The sequence below is a fragment of the Giraffa tippelskirchi genome, chromosome 11, assembly GCF_054371585.1.
Source record: "Giraffa tippelskirchi isolate mGirTip1 chromosome 11, T2T-mGirTip1v1.2.pri, whole genome shotgun sequence".
NCBI lineage: Eukaryota > Metazoa > Chordata > Mammalia > Artiodactyla > Giraffidae > Giraffa > Giraffa tippelskirchi.
In genome coordinates this window covers 101,676,276-101,694,321 of record NC_137285.1, presented here as the reverse complement: position 1 = coordinate 101,694,321, position 18,046 = coordinate 101,676,276, and positions in this window count along the sequence as shown.

The window sequence follows — 18,046 nt, the reverse complement described above, 5'->3', positions numbered from 1 at the left end:
GCTCAGCAGTGAAGAATTCACCTACCAGTGCAGGAGATATGGGTTCAGTCCCTGGGTCAGGAAGATTCCCCTGGAGAAGGAAATGACAACCCACTCCAGTATTCTTGCCTGGGAAATCCCAGGGACAGAGGAGCCTGGTGGGCTACAGTCCATGGGGTTGCAAAACAGTCAGACATGACTTAGTGACTAAACAGAAAAACAACAGCAACAATGTAGGTGGGCCTAATCTAATCAGATGAAGACCTGAATTGAGCCAAAAGGCTTTCCTACGAGTTCTCTTTTCTTGCCTGACAGCTTCATAATGGAATTTACACCATTGCCTCTCTTGGGTCTCCAGTTGACTGACTGCAGATTTGGGACATCTCAGCTTCTGTAACCATGTGAGTCAATTCCTTAAAAATCAGCCAGTCTCTCTCTCCATATATATCACACATATTGTGTATATATATGTGTGTGTATACTCTTGGTTCTGTTTCTCCAGAGAACCTGAAAACTGTGTTCAATAAATATTTGCTGACTCTTGTGTATCATCTCTTAGGTCGCCACCAACTCTCAAACTCCATTTAAGAAACAGAGAGTGGAAGAGAGCAGGGAGGGTACGAGGTAAAGGGCACGTTAGATGCCCTGTGACTGGTCCAAGCCCAGACATCCTTTCATCTTTACTCTCTCTGTCTCCCTCCATCATCTCCGGGCCTTGACTGAGGAATTAGGATCAGGGGAAGGGAAGAGACAAAACAATCATCTTCCTTACTGCTCTTGTACTCCTTTATGGATCCTTTTCATTTTCAGCTTTATCAAAATATAATTGACGTACAATAAACTGAACATATTTAAAGTGTATAACTTGATGAGTTTTGACATATGCATATTAAAGATAATGAATATATCCATCATCCCCCAAAGTTTCATTGTGTCCTTTTATAATCTCTGTCTTCTGTACCCCCCCACCCCCAACCCCCCAGCAACCACTGATCTCCTGTCACTATAGATTCATTTGCATTTCCTAGAATTATATAAATGGAAACATACAGTATGCACTCTTTTTTGGCTTGCCTTCTTTCACTCAGCATAATTATTTTGAGATCCATCTGTGTTGTAGTATATATCAATAGTTTATTCCTTTTCTTTCCTGATGGTATTTCATTAAATGAATTCACCACAGTTTACCTGTTCACCGGTTAATGGACATTTGGGTTTTTTCCAATTTGGGGCTATTCCATATCATACTGCTGGGAACATTTATGTAAAAGTCTTGGTGTGGACATATACATTCATTTCCATTGGCCAAATAAGAGAGGAATGACTAGACCGTATAGTAAATGGATGTTTAAATTTTTGAGAAACTGCCATGCTGTTTTCCAAATTAGTTGTGCTATTTTATATTCCTCATCCCCCACCCTTGAGAAGTGTATAAGAATCCCAGTTGCCTCATTTCCTTGGCAACACTTGGTATGGTAAGCTTCTTAATTTTAGCCATTCCAATAGAGGTACAGGGGTATCTCCTTGTGGTTTTAATTTGCATTTCCCTAATGACTAATGACATTGAATGTCTTTTCATATATTTCTTTCCTATCTGTATATCTTCTTTAGTGAAGCCAACTCTTTTGCTCATTTTTAAATAGGTTTATGTTCTTATTATTGAATTTGAGAGTTATTTACATATCCATGGATACAATTTCTTCAGCAAATATATGATTTGTTATTCTCTCTTGGGGTCTACAGTTCATCTTTTCATTCTCCTAATGGTTTCTTTGAGGAGCAGTTTTTAATTTTGATGAAGTCCAGTTTACCAATTTGTTATTTTATGTGGTTGTATCTAAGAAATCTTTGCTGAACCCAAGGTCATAAAGGTTCTCTCCTAGACTTTTTAAAGTTTTAGTTTTTATATTTGGGTCTGTATTCCTTTTTGAGTTAATTTTTATATATGGTACAAAGAATGGATTAACGTTCCTATTTTTCATGCAGGTATCCAGTTATTCTAAGTACTAGTAGTTGAAAATATTATGCTTCCTCTGTTGAACTGCCTTTACAAATCTATCAAAAATCAGTTCTCAGTACATGTTTGGGTTGATTTCTTCTGTAGAACAAAGTGACTCAGTTATACACATATAAATACCCTTTCTCCATTATAGTGCACCCTAGGATACTGCGCTGTACAGTAGGACCTTGTTGTTTATCTATTCTATTTGTGATGGTTTGTATCTACTAACCCTAAAGGCCCAGTCCACCCCTCCCCACGCCCTTCCCCTTGGCAACCACAAGTCTGTTCCCTACGTCTGTCTCTGATTTGTAGATAGGTTCATTTGCGCCATATTTTAGATTCCATATACAAGTGATATATGGTATTTGTCTTTCTATTTCTGACTTACTTCCATTAGTATGGGCTTCCCTGGTGGCTCAGAAGATAAAGAATCTGCCTGCAATGCAGGAGACCTGGGTTTGATCCCTGGTTCAGGAAGCGCTCCTGGAGAAATGAATGGCTACTGATGCCAGTATTCTTGCCTGGAAAAGTCCATGGACAGAGGAGCCTGGTGTCATCCATGGGGTCGCAAGGAGTCGGCTATGACTAACACTTCCACTTTCCATTTATATATATATATATATATATATATATATATATATACACATACACACATACACACACACACACGTATATATATACACATATGCTGTACTGTGCTGTGCTTAGTCATTCAGTCGTGTCTGACCCCATGGACTGTAGCCCGCCAGGCTCCTCTGTCCATGAGGATTCTCCAGGCAAGAATACTGGAGTGGGTTGCCATGCCCTCCACCAGGGGATCTTTCCAACCCAGAGACTGAACCCAGCTCTCCCTCATTGCACACAGATTCTTTACTATCTCAGCCACAAGAGAAGCCCATGAATACTAGAGTGGGTAGGCTATCCCTTCTCCAGAGGATCTTCCCAACCCAGGAATTGGACCAGGGTCTCCTGCATTGCAGGTGGATTCTTTACCAGCTAAGCTACCAGAGAAGCCTATATATATATATACACACACACACACATTCAGTTCAGTTTAGTTCAGTCTCTCAGTCGTGTCCAACTCTTTGCGACCACATGGACCACAGCATGCCAGGCCTCCCTGTCCATCACCAACTCCCGGAGTTTACCCAAACTCATGTCCGTTGGGTCAGTGATGCAATCCAACCATCTAATCCTCTGTCATCCCCTTCTCCTCCCGCCTTCAATCTTTCCCAACATCAGGGTCTTTCTAATGAGTCAGCTCTTTGCATGAGATGGCCAAAGTACTGGAGTTTCAGCTTCAACATCAGTCCTACCAATGAACACCCAGGACTGATCTCCTTTAGGATGGACTGGTTGGATCTCCTTGCAGTCCAAGGGACTCTCAAGAGTCTTCTCCAACACCACAGTTCAAAAGCATCAATTCTGCAGTGCTCAGCTTTCTTCACAGTCCAACTCTCACATCCATACATGACTACTGGAAAAACCATAGCCTTGACTAGATGGACCTTTGTTGGCAAAGTAATGTCTCTGCTTTTTAATATGCTGTCTAGGTTGGTCATAACCTTCCTTCCAAGGGGTAAGTGTCTTTTAATTTCATGCCTACAGTCACCATCTGCAGTGATTTTGGAGCCCCCCAAAATAAGATCAGCCACTGTTTCCACTGTTTCCCCATCTATCTGCTATGAAGTGATGGGACCGGATGCCATGATCTTAATTTTCTTTCTGAATGCTGAGCTTTAAGCCAACTTTTTCACTCTCCTCTTTCACTTTCATCAAGAGGCTCTTTAGTTCTTCTTCACTGTCTGCCATAAGGGTGGTGTCATTCGCATATCTGAGGTTATTGATATTTCTCCCGGCAATCTTGATTCCATCTTGTGCTTCATCCAGCCCAGCGTTTCTCATGACGTACTCTGCATATAAGTTAAATAAGCAGGGTGATAATATACAGCCTTGACGTACTCCTTTTCCTATTTAGAACCAGTCTGTTCCATGTCCAGTTCTAACTGTTGCTTTCTGATCTGCATACAGGTTTCTCAAGAGGCAGGTCAGGTGGTCTGGCATTCCCATCTCTTTCAGAATTTTCCACAGTTTATTGTGATCCACACAGTCAAAGGCTTTGACATAGTCAATAAAGCAGAAGTAGACATTTTTCTGGAATTCTCTTGCTTTTTCAATGATCCAGCGGATGTTGACAATTTGATCTCTGGTTCCTCTACCTTTTCTAAATCCAGCTTGAACATCTGGAAGTTTACGGTTCGCGTATTGCTGAAGCCTGGCTTGGAGAATTTTGAGCATTCCTTTACTAGCGTGTGAGATGAGTGAAATTGTGGGTAGTTTGAGCATTCTTTGTCATTGCCTTTCTTTGGGATTGGAATGAAAACTGACTTTTTCCAGTCCTGTGGCCACTGCTGAGTTTTCCAAATTTGCTGACATATTGAGTGCAGCACTTTCACAGCATCATCTTTTAGGATTTGAAAGAGCTCAACTTGAATTCCATCACCTCCACTAGCTTTGTTCATAGCGATGCTTCCTAAGGCCCACTTGACTTCACATTCCAAGATGTCTGGCTCTAGGTGAGTGATCACACCATCATGATTATCTGGGTTGTGAAGATCTTTTTTGTAGAGTTCTTCTGTGTATTCTTGCCACCTCTTCTTAATATCTTCTGCTTCTGTTAGGTCCATACCATTTCTGTCCTTTATTGAGCCCATCTTTGCATGAAATGTTCCGTTGGTATCTCTAATTTTCTTGAAGAGATCTCTAGTCTTTCCCATTCTATTATTTCCCTCTATTTCTTTGCACTGATCACTGAGGAAGGCTTTCTTATCTGTAAAGCCTCCTCAGACAGCCATTTTGCTTTTTGCATTTCTTTTTCTTGGGGATGGTCTTGATCCTTGCCTCATGTACAATGTCATGAACCTCCGTCCATAGTTCATCGGGCACTCTGTCTATCAGATCTAGTCCCTTAAATTTATTTCTCACTTCCACTGTATAATTGATAGGGATTTGATTTAGATCATACCTGACTGGTCTAGTGGTTTTCCCTACTTTCTTCAATTTAAGTCTGAATTTGGCAATAAGGAGATCATGGTCTGAGCCACAGTCAGCTCCTGGTCTTGTTTTTGCTGACTGTATAGAGCTTCTCCATCTTTGGCTCCAAAGAATATAGTCAATCATCTGGTGATGTCCATGTGTGGAGTCTTCTCTTGTGTTGTTGGAAGAGGGTGTTTGCTATGACCAGTGCGTTCTCTTGGCAAAACTCTGTTAGCCTTTGCCCTGCTTCATTCTGTACTCCAAGGCCAAATTTGCCTGTTACTCCAGGTGTTTCTTGACTTCCTACTTTTACATTCCAGTCCCCTATAATGAAAAGGACATCTTTTTTGGGTATTAGTTCTCAAAGGTCTTGTAGGTCTTCATATACATACATACATATATATGTATATATTTATATGTTTGGGTCTATTTCTGTACTGTATTCTGTTTCATTGATTTTTTTTTTTTTGGTTTTTACGTCAATACCACACAAACTTGGTTACTGCAACTCTTTAATAACTCTTAAAATGAAATAGTGCTTATCCTCCAACTTTGTGCTTCTTTTCCATAGTTGTTTTGGCTATTCTAGGTCCTTTGAATTTCCATAGAAATTTTAGAATCAGTTTGTCAATTTCTACTAAAAACAATATTGCCATGTTGATTGGGATTGCCCTGAATCTATTAATGAATTTGGATAGAACTGACATTTTAATTATAATGACTCTTCCAACTCATGAACACAGTATATATTTCCATTTATTTAGATATTTAAATTTTTCTTTCAGCAACATTTTATGTTTTTGGTGTACTTATCTTTCACAACATTTGCACATTTATCCTTAAGTATTTCATATTTTTAATACTATTATACATGATATTGTGCTTTCTTCATTTCTATTTTTGAATATTCATTGTTAGTATATATGCAAAAACAATTGATAATTTGTTTATTGATTATGAGTGATGGTAGCATTCTCCAGTGAAAATTTCTGGGCCTGAAGTTTTATTTATCAGAAGATTTTAATTTTAAATTTTAATTTCAAATTCAGTTCCTTTAAGTAGATATAAATCTATTCAGGTTATCTATTTCTTCTTTAGAGAGAGTTGGTAATTTGTATCTTTCAGTGTATTGATTTTTTTCTAAGATGGATCTATTGACATAGAGTTGTTTATAATATTCACTTATTATTCATTAATATATGTGTAATCTGTGGAGTTGCCATATCTCTTATTATTTATATTGGCAATTTGTGTCTTCTCCCCATTTTTAGTGATCAGCCTGGCTAAATGTTCAATTTTATCAATTTTATTGATACTCTCAAAAAACCAGCTTTGGTTTCATTGATTTCTCAGTTTTGTCCTCTGTTTCAATTTCATTGATTTCTATTTTAACCTTTATCAGGTTCTATTCTAACCTTCTATTCTAAACTTTTCTTATTCTGGATTTAATTTACTCTTTGTTTTCAAGTTTTTTAATGTAGAAGCTTAGGTCTTTGATTTGATACACTCCTTGTTCCTTATTTTCTACTATAGGCACTCAGTGTTCTAAATCCCCCTCCCAGCATCTCACCAGCCCAGTACTGCTTTGTGGCCTTACCCAATTTTGATTAGGTTGTGTTTCATATTTACTTGTTTGAAAATATTTTCTAATTTCCTTTCTTATTTCCTTTCTTAAGGGACTCTTGAGAGTCCTTTCGATTTTAAGGAGCTCAAACCAGTCAATCCTAAAGGAAATCAACCCTGAATATTCATTGGAAGGACTGTTGTTGAAGCTCCAATGCTTTGGCCACGTGATGCAAAGGGTCTACTCTTTGGAAAAGACCCTGATGTTGGGAAAGTTAGAAGGCAGGAGGAGAAGGGGGTGAGAGAGGATGAGATGGTTGGATGGTATCACTGACTGAATGGACATGATTTTGAGCAAACTCCGGGAGACAGTGAAGTACAGGGAAGCCTGGTATGCTGCAATCCATGGGGTTGCAAAGAGTCGGACACAACTTAGCGACTGAACAACAATTTCTTCTCTGACTCACAAGTTTTTTAAAAGTGTGTTGTTTCCAAATATTTGAGGATTTTTCAGAGATATTTCTGTTATTACTCTCTAACTTAATCCAAGTAAATTGAGGAAACATATTTTGTATAACTTGACCTCTTTACATTTGTCTTACAGAATATGTTCCATCTTGTGAAATGTTCTTTGTGCACTTGAAAAAATTTGCATTCTGCCATTGTTGAGTGAAGTGCTCTATGGTGTTAATTAGGTCAATTTTTGATGGTGCTGTTCAAATCTTCTCTTTAATGATTTTCTATTTATTCTATCCATTATAAGAAAGGAGTTTTTTAGTATCTGACTGTAACTGAGAATTTGCCCCATTTTGCCTTAAAGTTCTATCAGCTTTTGTTTCACATCATTTGAAACTCTGTCATTAGGTACATAAATGTTTTGATTATGTTGTCTTGATGAATTGACTCCTTTTCCATCATGAAATAACTTAAAATATATCTACTAATATTTTTTGAATGAAATCTACTTTGTATGACATTGATATAGCCATTCTAGCTTTCTTTCTTTTTTTATACCTTTATTGAGATGTAAGCTAAACAACATAAATTTACACATGTGAAATGTACACTTCAACAGTTTTTAGTATATTTACAGATTTACTATCACCACAATCTAATTTTAGAACATTTTATTAACCAAAAGAAAACTCATACCCATTACCACTTACCCACATTCTGTTCTGCTCTCTTAGCCTTAGGCAACTGTTTTCATTTCATATAGATTTCCTCATTCTGGATATTCCATATAAATAGAATTGTACAATATGTGATTTTTGCATAGAAGTTAATTAATATTTTTATTTTGTGATAATGGTAGTTTTATCGCAATTGTAAGTAGTATAGAGAGAGTTCATGCAGGTTCTCACCTTAAAAAATTGTAGTACACTATCACAATGAAAACATGTATATTGACACAGAATATAGAACATTTCTGTCACTACAAGAATCCCACATGTTGTCCATTTATAGTCATACCAACTTCCCTCCCATCCCCACTTCCTCCTTAACTCTTGGCAACACCAATCTGTTCTCCATTCCTGCAATTTTGTCATTTCAAAAGTATTGTATGAATGGAATCAGGCAGTATGTATGGTTGGCAGAGGGATTGGATTTTTTTACTCATTATAATTCTCTAGATGTGCATGTAGGTTGTTGTATGTAGGAATGGATTTGTTCCTTTTTATTGCTAAGTAGTATTGCAAGATAAGATGCACCACAGTTCGTTTAACCATTCATGCATTGAAGGACATCTTGGTTATTTCTAGTTCTGGACCATTGGTAAAGGTTGCTATAAACATTTAGGTAAAATTTTATTGAGAAATAATTGATGTAGAATGCTGTATAAGTTTAAAGTGTACAGCATGATAGTTTGATTTACATATGTTGTGAAATGATTACCTCTGGAGGTTTAATTAACGTCTGTAATCTCATATGGATACAATGAAAATAAAAAAAAAATTCTTCTGTGATAAGAACTCTTTGGATATATTCTCTTAACAACTTTCCCATATATCATACAGCAGTATTAACTATAGTCATTATATTGTACATTACATCCCTAGTACTTATTTTGTACAGGTTTTTAATGTGAACATTCATCTTCATTTCTCTGGGATAAATGCCCAGGAGTACAATTACTACATTATATTGTAGTTGCAAGTTTAGTTATTCAAGAAAGTGTCAAACAGTTTTCTAGTGTGTCTATATCATTGCCACTCTCTTTAGGAATGTGAAAGTGATCCAGTTTCTCCACATCATCACCAGCATTTGGCATTGTCACTATTTTTAAATTTTAGCCATTTTGATGTGTGTGTAGTGATATTTCTCTGCAGTTTAAATTTGTATTTCCCTAAAGGCTAATGATGTTGGATAACTTTTTACATGCTATTTTTCATCTATGTATCCTCATTGGTGAAATGCCTCTCCATGTCTTTTGCCCACTTTTTAATTTGATTCTTTTTTAACAGTTGAGTTTTGAGGGTTATTTACATATTCTAGATATAGTCATTTTCTGGACATGTAGTTAACAAAATGTTTTTTCCCACTCTGTAGCTTGTCTTTTCAAACTTTCTAAAGGTCTTTTACTGAGAAAAAAATTTCAATTTTAATGAAGTCTTATTTTTATCAATTTTTCCTTTTTCAGTCTTACTCTGGTGTCAACTCTACAAAATTTTTGCCTAGCCCTAGATTTTCTCCTATTTTTTCTAAGTGTTTCATAGTTTTGCATTTAAGTTTGTGCTCCATTTTTAGTTACTTTTTGTATAGCTATAAGATTTATGCATAAGTTATGAAGCTGTTGGCTTTCTGTTGATCATCTTTTGCTTTATTCTGTTATTGCTATTGTTGTTTTACCCTACCAGTGTCCAGTTGCTCCAGCACTGTTCGTTGAAAAGGCTATTTTTCCTCCCTTGAGCTGCTTTTTCACTTTTGTCATAAACCAATTAGTCATATTTGTATATGTCTATTTCTGGATTATCTATTCTGTTTCATCTATTTTTGTATCTCTATCCCTCTGCCAATACTACACAGCTTCGATTACTGTAACTACATGTCTTGAAATCAAGTAAGCTGATTCCCCTCACTATATTATTTTTTTCGAAATTGTTTAGGTATTCTAGTTCCTATGTCTTTCCATTTAAATTTCAAAATAATCTTGTCCATATCTACAAAAAAATTGTCTGAGATTTTGATAAGAATTCCATTAAACCTGTATATTGATTTGGGAAGAATTAACACCTTTGTTATCTTTGTTGAGTCTTTCAGTCCACAAATACCAATGTCTCTCCATTTATTTAGATTGTATTGGTTACCTTTATCAACATTACGTAGTTTTCAGCATATAAGCACAGTGCATGTTTTGTTAGGTTTACATCTAAGGATTTTTTGTGTTTAAAGAGTGTAAATGGTGCATGCTGTGCTAAGTCGCTTCAGTCATTTCTGACTCTTTGCAACCCTATGGACTGTAGCCCACCAGGCTCCTCCGTTCATGGGATTCCCCAGGCAAGAATACTGGAGTGAATTGCCATGCTCTTCTCCAGGGGATCTTCCCGACCCAGAGACTGAACCTTGTCTCAGGCATCTCATGCATTGGCAGACAGGTTGTTTACCATTAGTGCCACTTGGGAAGCCCATTATGGGTTATTCAAATGATCTGTTTTCTATTAGATGAGTTGTGGTAGTCTGTGTTCTGAGGTATTGGCCCATTTCATCTAAGTTGTCAAATACATGTTTGTAACCCTTTATTATACGTTCAATGTCTGCAGAGTATATAATGATACCATCTGTTTCATTCTTTTTATTTGTGTCTTTTCTCTCTCTGTCAGTCTTGCTAAAGTGAAAGTGAAGTTGCTCAGTCGTGTCCGACTCTTTGCGACCCCATGGGCTGTAGCCTACCAGGCTCCTCCATCCATGGGATTTTCCAGGCAAGAGTACTGGAGTGGGTTGCCATTGCCTTCTCCAGAGGATCTTCCCGACCCAGGGATTGAACCGGGGTCTCCCGCATTGTAGGCAGACGCTTTACCGTCTGAGCCACCAGGGAAATCCCAGTCTTGCTAGGGGTTTGTCAATTATATTGGTCTCTTCAAAGTATAGGCTCTTTGTTTCATTATTCTGTTTTAAATTTCATTGATTTATGCTCTTTATTATTTCCTCCTTTCTGCTTTCTTTGAGTTTAATTTGCTCTTTTTTCTCTAGATTTTTAAAATGGAAATTTAGATTATTAATTTGAGACTTTCTCCTCTCTAATGTATGCATATAGGGCTATAAATTTCCCTGTCAGCATTGTGTCCCACAAATTTTGATTTGCTGTATTTTAATTCTCCCTCAGTTCTATATACTTTTTAGAGATTTCCCTTGAGACTTCCTCTTTAATCCATGGATTATTTGGAATGTGTTGTTTGGTTTCCAACTCTGTAGAGAGGTTTCTATTTCTGTTATTGATGTTGATTGATTTTTTTCATTCCATTGTTGTTAGAGATACAGTTTGTACGATTTTAGTTGTTTTAAATTTGCTGAGGTTTGTTTTATATCCTAGGACATAGTCTGTTTGCTATATGTTCCAAGGGCACTTAAAAAAAAAAAGTGTATTCTACTCTTGTTGAGTGGAGTGTTCTATAAATGTCCATCAGGTCACTTTATTTGATGGTGTTATTAGGTTCTTCAATATCCTTGCTGGTTCTCTATCTAGTAGTTCTATCATTTGCTGAGAATAGAGTGTTAAATCCTCAGCTATAATTGTGTGTGTGTTCTTTTTTCTCTATTTCTCCTTTGAGCACTCCCTGTTTGGCTTCATTATTTTTCAGCCTTGTTTGTTTGGGTCATAACCTAGGATTGCTATGTCTTCTTAGTAGATTGATTCTTCTATCATTACAGAGTGTCTCTTGCTATCTCTGATAATTTTCCTTATTCTGAAGTCTATTCTATCTGATATTAATACAGTTATTTTTGCTTTGACTAGATGTTAATGTTTGCATTATATGTAATTTTTTATTCTTTTACTTTCACCCTGCCTAAATCATTATATTGAATGTGAATTTCCTGTAGACAGTGCTTAGTTTGGTCAGTCTTTTAGTCCACTCTTTTAATTTATATATTTATACCATTTACACTTAATGTGATTATTGATCTGTTATTTCGTTTTATTTTTTGTTTGTTTTATGTTTTGTCTCTTTTTTGTTTGTTTGTTTGTGTCTCTGTTTTCTTTATCCTGCTTTCATCTGGGCTGCCTGAGCTTCTTTTATTTTTAGAATTTCATTTTGATTTATTAATAGCGTTTTTCAATGTATCTGTCTCTATAGCATTTTTAGTAATTGTTATATACACATAACCACCAACTATGATGTCATTATTTTACAAGTTTGAGTGAAATATAGAAATCTTTCCCCCATTTACATGCTTTTACTTTCCCCTATTTGTAAGATAATTGACTTAAATAGTTCCTCTGCATACATTTAGGACCAAATCAGATACTGTTATAATTTTTGCTTCAACTGCCAACCATAGTTTAGAACATTTTAGAGAAAGAAAACCTCTTGAATTTACTCATATTTTTGCTTACCGTGTTCTTCCTTATGTTTCAAAAACTTTTTTTTTAATCATTCACTTTCTGTTTCGTGAACTTTCTTTAGCCACTCTTTTAGGTTAGGCCTTCTGACAAACCGTTTTCTTACTTTTGAGAATACCTTTATTTTCCTTTCATAAATAAAGGATAGTTTTGTCAGATATGGGATATATAGTTGGACAATAGGACTCTGAATTGACAGTAATCCTCTCTCAACACTTGAATAATAAAGTGTCACTGCCTTCTGATCTTGATAGTTCCTGATGAGAAATATGCTGTGATTAGAATTGTTTCTCTACAACAAACAATGTGTAATTTTCCTCTGGCTGCTTTCAGGAACTTTTCTTTGTCTTTATTTTTCGGTAGTTTAATTATGATGTCTTATCACAGATTTCTTTGGGTTTATCATGTTCAGGATTTTCTTAGCTCTTTGACTACAGATTTATATTGTTTGACACATTTGGTAAGTTTTCAGTCATTATTTCTTGGAGTAATAAGAAATTTTCCCACCTCACCCTCTTTCCTATCTTCTGGAACTCTGATAACACAGACACTAGTCTTTTGTTTTTAGCTCCCATATTCATGTGGCTCTGCCGTTTTTTGTTTGTTTTGTCCTTTTCTTTCAGTTGATATTCTCTCAGTTTTCAGACTGAGTCATTTCTATTGTTCTATCTTGGAGTTTATAGATCCTTTTTTCTCTCCTGTTCTGCTGTTGAGTTCATTCATTGAGTTTTATTCTAGTTTTTGTGTTTTTCTGTTCATAAATGTCCCTTTGGCTATTCTTTATATCTTCTACTTAGTGATGGCATTGATATGGTTAGGGTTAAATCTATCATATTGAGTTTTATTCTAGTTTTTGTGTTTTTCTGTTCATAAATGTCCCTTTGGCTATTCTTTATATCTTCTACTTAGTGATGACACTGATATGGGTTAAATCTATCATACTGCACTTTGTTTTCTATTTGTCCCATCTATATTTCTCCTTTTTACTGTCTTCTTTTGAATAAATTGAATATATTTTAAAATTCCATTTTATTTCCCTTGTGTCTTTAGCTGTATATTTATTTTATTTTTTTATTGATTACGTTAGTGTTTAGATATCTTTTCTCGTCACAGTTTACTTTCTAGTAATATTTTCATTTTTGAAAGATATTTTCACTGGGCATAGAATTCTCAGCTGCCCATATTTTCTTTTAGTACTTTAATGATGTTGTTCTACCATTTTCTCACTTGTCTTGGTTCTAATAAGAAATCTACAGTCATCCTGATCTTTGTTTTTTGTATATAACTTGCCTTTTTTCCCTAGCTGCTGCTAATATTTTAAACAATTTGGTTATGATGAGGCATGCTGTAGCTTTCTTCATGTCTCTTGTGCTGGGGTTCATTGAGCTTCTTGAATCTGTCAATATGTGGTTTTGTAGTTTTCATCAAATGGTGAAAATTACTTGTCATTATTCAAATACTTTTTACTGCCACTCCTCCTTTGGAAACTCTGATTACATACATATTAGGGTGTTTGAAGTTCTCCTATAGCTTACTGATGCTCTGTTTACTTTTAAAAGTTTATTTTGGTTTGTTTATACTGCTGTGTCTTCAAATTCACCATTCTTTTCTTCTGCAGTGTCTAATCTGCCACTAATCCTATCTGGTGTATTTTTTATTTTACTTATTGGAATTTTTATTCCTACAAGTTCAGTTGGTATTTTGTGTGTGTGTGTCTTCCTTATCTCTGTTTAGTTTCTCAACATCCCATGGACAGAGGAGTCTGGTGGGCTACAGTCCACGGGCTCACAAAGAGTCAGATATGACTAAGTGACTAAACAACAACAACACAATTAGAGTTTTTATTCCTACAAGTTCAGTTGGGATCTTTTTTGTGTGTCTTCCATATCTCTATTTAGTTTCTTAACATATGAAATACAGTCATAATAAGTGGTTTAATATTTTTGTGTACTAATTCTAACATGTATGCCAGTTTGAGTTGCTTTTAATTAACTGATGTAATCACAAATGTACTTACAAGGTGGAAGCAAGAGGGTCAGAATGTGACAATGGAAACAAGGGTGATACTCAGAGAGAGATCTAAGGATGCTGCATTGCAGGCTTGAAGATGGAGGAAGGTTCCATAAGCCAAGGAATTCAAATGGTTTCCATATAAAGGAAAGGAAATGAATGATTTCCTAGGGTTTCCAGAAGGGACACAGGCCTGCCAAGAGGAAGTGTTGAATTTGAAAGAGGAAGTCTTGAGGTTATTTATGGGGGAATACTTTTTGACTGGAAGCTGGTTGAGAAAAGCTCTTGTTGATCTTGGGACAGATCATTTTTGAACTTGGAAAAAAGATCAGAGGCAGTTGGTACAACTCCGCACCTTGAGGAAAAGAGGGAGGCCTGGTAAGGGAAGTAACTTGTCTACAGTTGCCCATTATCAGTAGAATGGGCCCATTATCAGCTCATTATCAGTAGAATGGGGCGTGGAGCCCAGGTGTTGTGTATCCCCATTCTGTGCTGTCTTCTCTACCTCCTAACACACTACCACCACCAGGATTAATTTTAGATTCCTGGGTTGGGCTTCGGAAACTACTTTTCTGGCTGAGGCCCCCAAGTGGCTTGGATACAACTAGCTTCTTGGGGACACAGGGAGAAAGGCCTCAGCTTGCTAGACCCGTGTAAACCATAGGAGGAGGATTAGGGCTGGTTGTGAGGCCATCTGATGTGGAGATGTTTGGTTAGAGCCAGAGTGTCAACACTGCTGCCTTGTTGAAGGGTTGGGATGTTCCTATTGTCTCCAGGCCACTGACCTGACAATGCTAATAAGGATCCAGGCAAGCTGATCTGTCACTGCCTGCCTGTGGCCACTTCCTGTCGTGTGGGTACAGGTGTGTCAGGGAGTGGGACTGACCATTAAGAGGGAGAACTGGGTCAGGACTCCCAGTGCCAACTGATACTAACATAAACCAAGTGCCCCCGGAGCTGTCTTGAGAATGCAAATTCACTTTCATGGAGTTGGCTGATGGCTATTGAAGCTTACCTTGTACCCAAAAATGTGCTAAGTCCAGCAGGCAAGAAAGGGAGTGAGGGGGCAAAGAGAACAAAGGGAAGAACAGATATGATCATCACTGAACCAAATTTAGGTCCACTGTCCTGCGTGGAGTAAAGCGAATCTACTGACACCAGGTTGTGATAAAACAAAGTGCAATATTTATTGTAGGGAACTGAGCAAATAATTCAGGATAGTTAATGTTCAAAAAACAGCCTGAACTTCCCAGTGTGATTCAGAAAAGTACTTTTAAAGGCTAGGTGAGGGAGGAGTATCGCAGGTTATATGATCAGCTGGTGCACAATTCTCTGTTTTTTGATGAGGTAATAGGGTGGTGTCACAGAGGTTAACATTATCAATCCTTAGGTGACAGTAGGTTTGGGGGCTACGTACGTGCTCATGGTCATCAAGGAGTTAAAGTCTTTCATTCGGTGGTGAATTTAGCATCTGTAAAACAACTCAGGAAATGTGCATCAGATACTATTATCTAGGTATTTCAGTGAGGAACTAGAGAATATGGGGGAGGGGGTCTGTCCTGGGAGGGTCCTAGGGTCCTGCTTAGTTACATGATGAAAGTTTATGAGTCTGTCAGCCTCCTGGATTCTCAAAGAATGCTTGTTAGGTGAATTCACTAATTCACAATCACTGGACACTTGTCTGCTGGCTCCAGACACCTGGGTCTGTGCTAGATGAGTTTCCAAACATTATTGTACTTAATGTCTATACAATTCCTTGCAAGATTTGTCCTTATCACCCTAATCTTACACAAGACACAACTGCAGTCTGGAGTTGTCCAGTGATTTGCTCAAGATGGTGAGATGCATGCCCACTGAATACATGAGTGAAGGAATGAATAGGAAAAAAATACTGTGCAAGCTAGCTTCAGTATGTGAAGGACAGGTGAGGTTCTGAGGAAGGAAAGATGCTTGTGGAAGGGGGTGTTGGAAAAGGCTTAGCAGGAAAGAGGGAAGATTCTGCCTCTGCTTACACCAGGTTGATCATCACTCGGTGAGGGAAGATATACATGAAAGATGATGGACTAACTTAAAACAATAAATCTGTCAGGAAGTGTGGATAGAGTCACAAATTCTGGTGGAGGAAGAAAGAAAAATCCACCTTCAGGAATGGTGATGCCCACGGCTGCAGGGAGGGGGCCTGGAACCTGGAGGGAGGGGGCGATGTTTGTGGAGAGAAGAGTAGCAACCTGCTCCATCAGGGGTGGGCAGAGAAGCATATCTGGGAGGGCATGTGGTATGTGAAGCCAAACTCTGGCCTGGGGTGGGTGTATCTGGGTGCCGTGCTGGAAACTGCATGTCTGAAAGGAAGGGTGGAGTTGTGGCAGGAGAATGGGGCATGAGAGAATGGACGTGTCTCAGGTCTCGGGTAAGTCACAGGGACAGGCCACCAAGTGAGGGTCCTTGACTTCAAGTAAGAGAGAATTTGGGCTTCCCTGGTGTCTCAGACAGTAAAGAATCTGCCTGCAATGCAGAAGACCTGGGTCATTCCCTGGGTTGGGAAGATCCCCTGGAGAAGGTAACGGCTACCCACTCCAGCATTCTGGCCTGGAGAATTCCATGGACAGAGGACCCTAGCAGGCTACAGTCCATGGGGTCACAAAGAATCGGACGTGAGAAATTCAAGAGTGAGCCACAGTAAACTGAAAGCAGGCTTATTTGGAGAGAGACACTCTCCAATGGACTTTCCAGGTGGCTCAGTGGTAAAGAATCTGCCTGCCAATGCAAGAGCCACAGGAGATGGGGGTTCAATCACTGAGTCAGGAAGATCCCCTAGAGGAGGAAATGGCAACCCACTCCAGTATTCTTGGACAGAGAAACCTGGACAGAGGAGCCTGGCAGGCTACAGTCTACAGGGTCACAAAGAGTTGGACATGAGAGAGCACACAAACACACACATACACACACACAAACACACACACACAAACACTCCATAGGCAGAATGGGGTCCATATCAGAAGGTGAGAGTGGCCCCAAAATATGGGATGCTTAGATTTTATGGGCTGGGTAATTTTATAGGGTAATAAGTGGGAAGATTATTTCAACTATTTGGGGGAAAGGTGAGGATTTCCAGGAACTGGGCCATTGCCTACATTTTGATCTTTTATGCTCAGCCTCAGAACTGTCCTGGAGTCAGATCTTCTGTCATCTTGGGCTTAGTTGGTTTTAACCAGTTTTTGTGTATCCTCAATGGCTGTGTTATAATTTTAATGATTGTGCCCCTCCCCCTTCCCTCCTGTCTCAAGGTGGTAGGTAGAAGAGGGTGCATCACTAGGCAAGGAGGCCTAAGCAGGCAGGAGTCTGAGAGGAGAGTGAATTGATTGCAACATCCCAGGGGCAGCTTCAGGCCCAGCCGCGGTCCTGGTCAGGATGCCCAGGGTTTGAAGTTCCCCTCCTTTCAGAAAGTCGTCTTTCTGAAGCACCATATTTTTGTTTCCTTTTGAACTTTTTGTTTTTTATCGGGGCATGGTAAAGTGTCTGCCTACAGTGTGGAAGATCCAGGTTCGATTCCTGGGTCGGGAAGATCCCCTGAAGAAGGAAATGGCAACCCACTCCAGTACTCTTGCCTGGAAAGTCCCACGGACGGAGGATCCTACCAGGCTACAGTCCATGGAGTTGCCAAGAGTCGGACATGACTGAGTGACTTCACTTTCACTTTCATAGCCAGTTAACAATGTTGTGATAGTTTCAGGTGAAAGGGAAGGGACTCCGCCATTGATATACATGTATCCATTCTCCCCCAGCCACCCCTCCATCCAGGCTGCCACATACCATTTAGCAGAGTTCCATGTGCTCTACAGTAGGTTCTTGTTGGTTACCCATTTTAAATATAGCAGTGCGTACATGTCTGTCCAAAA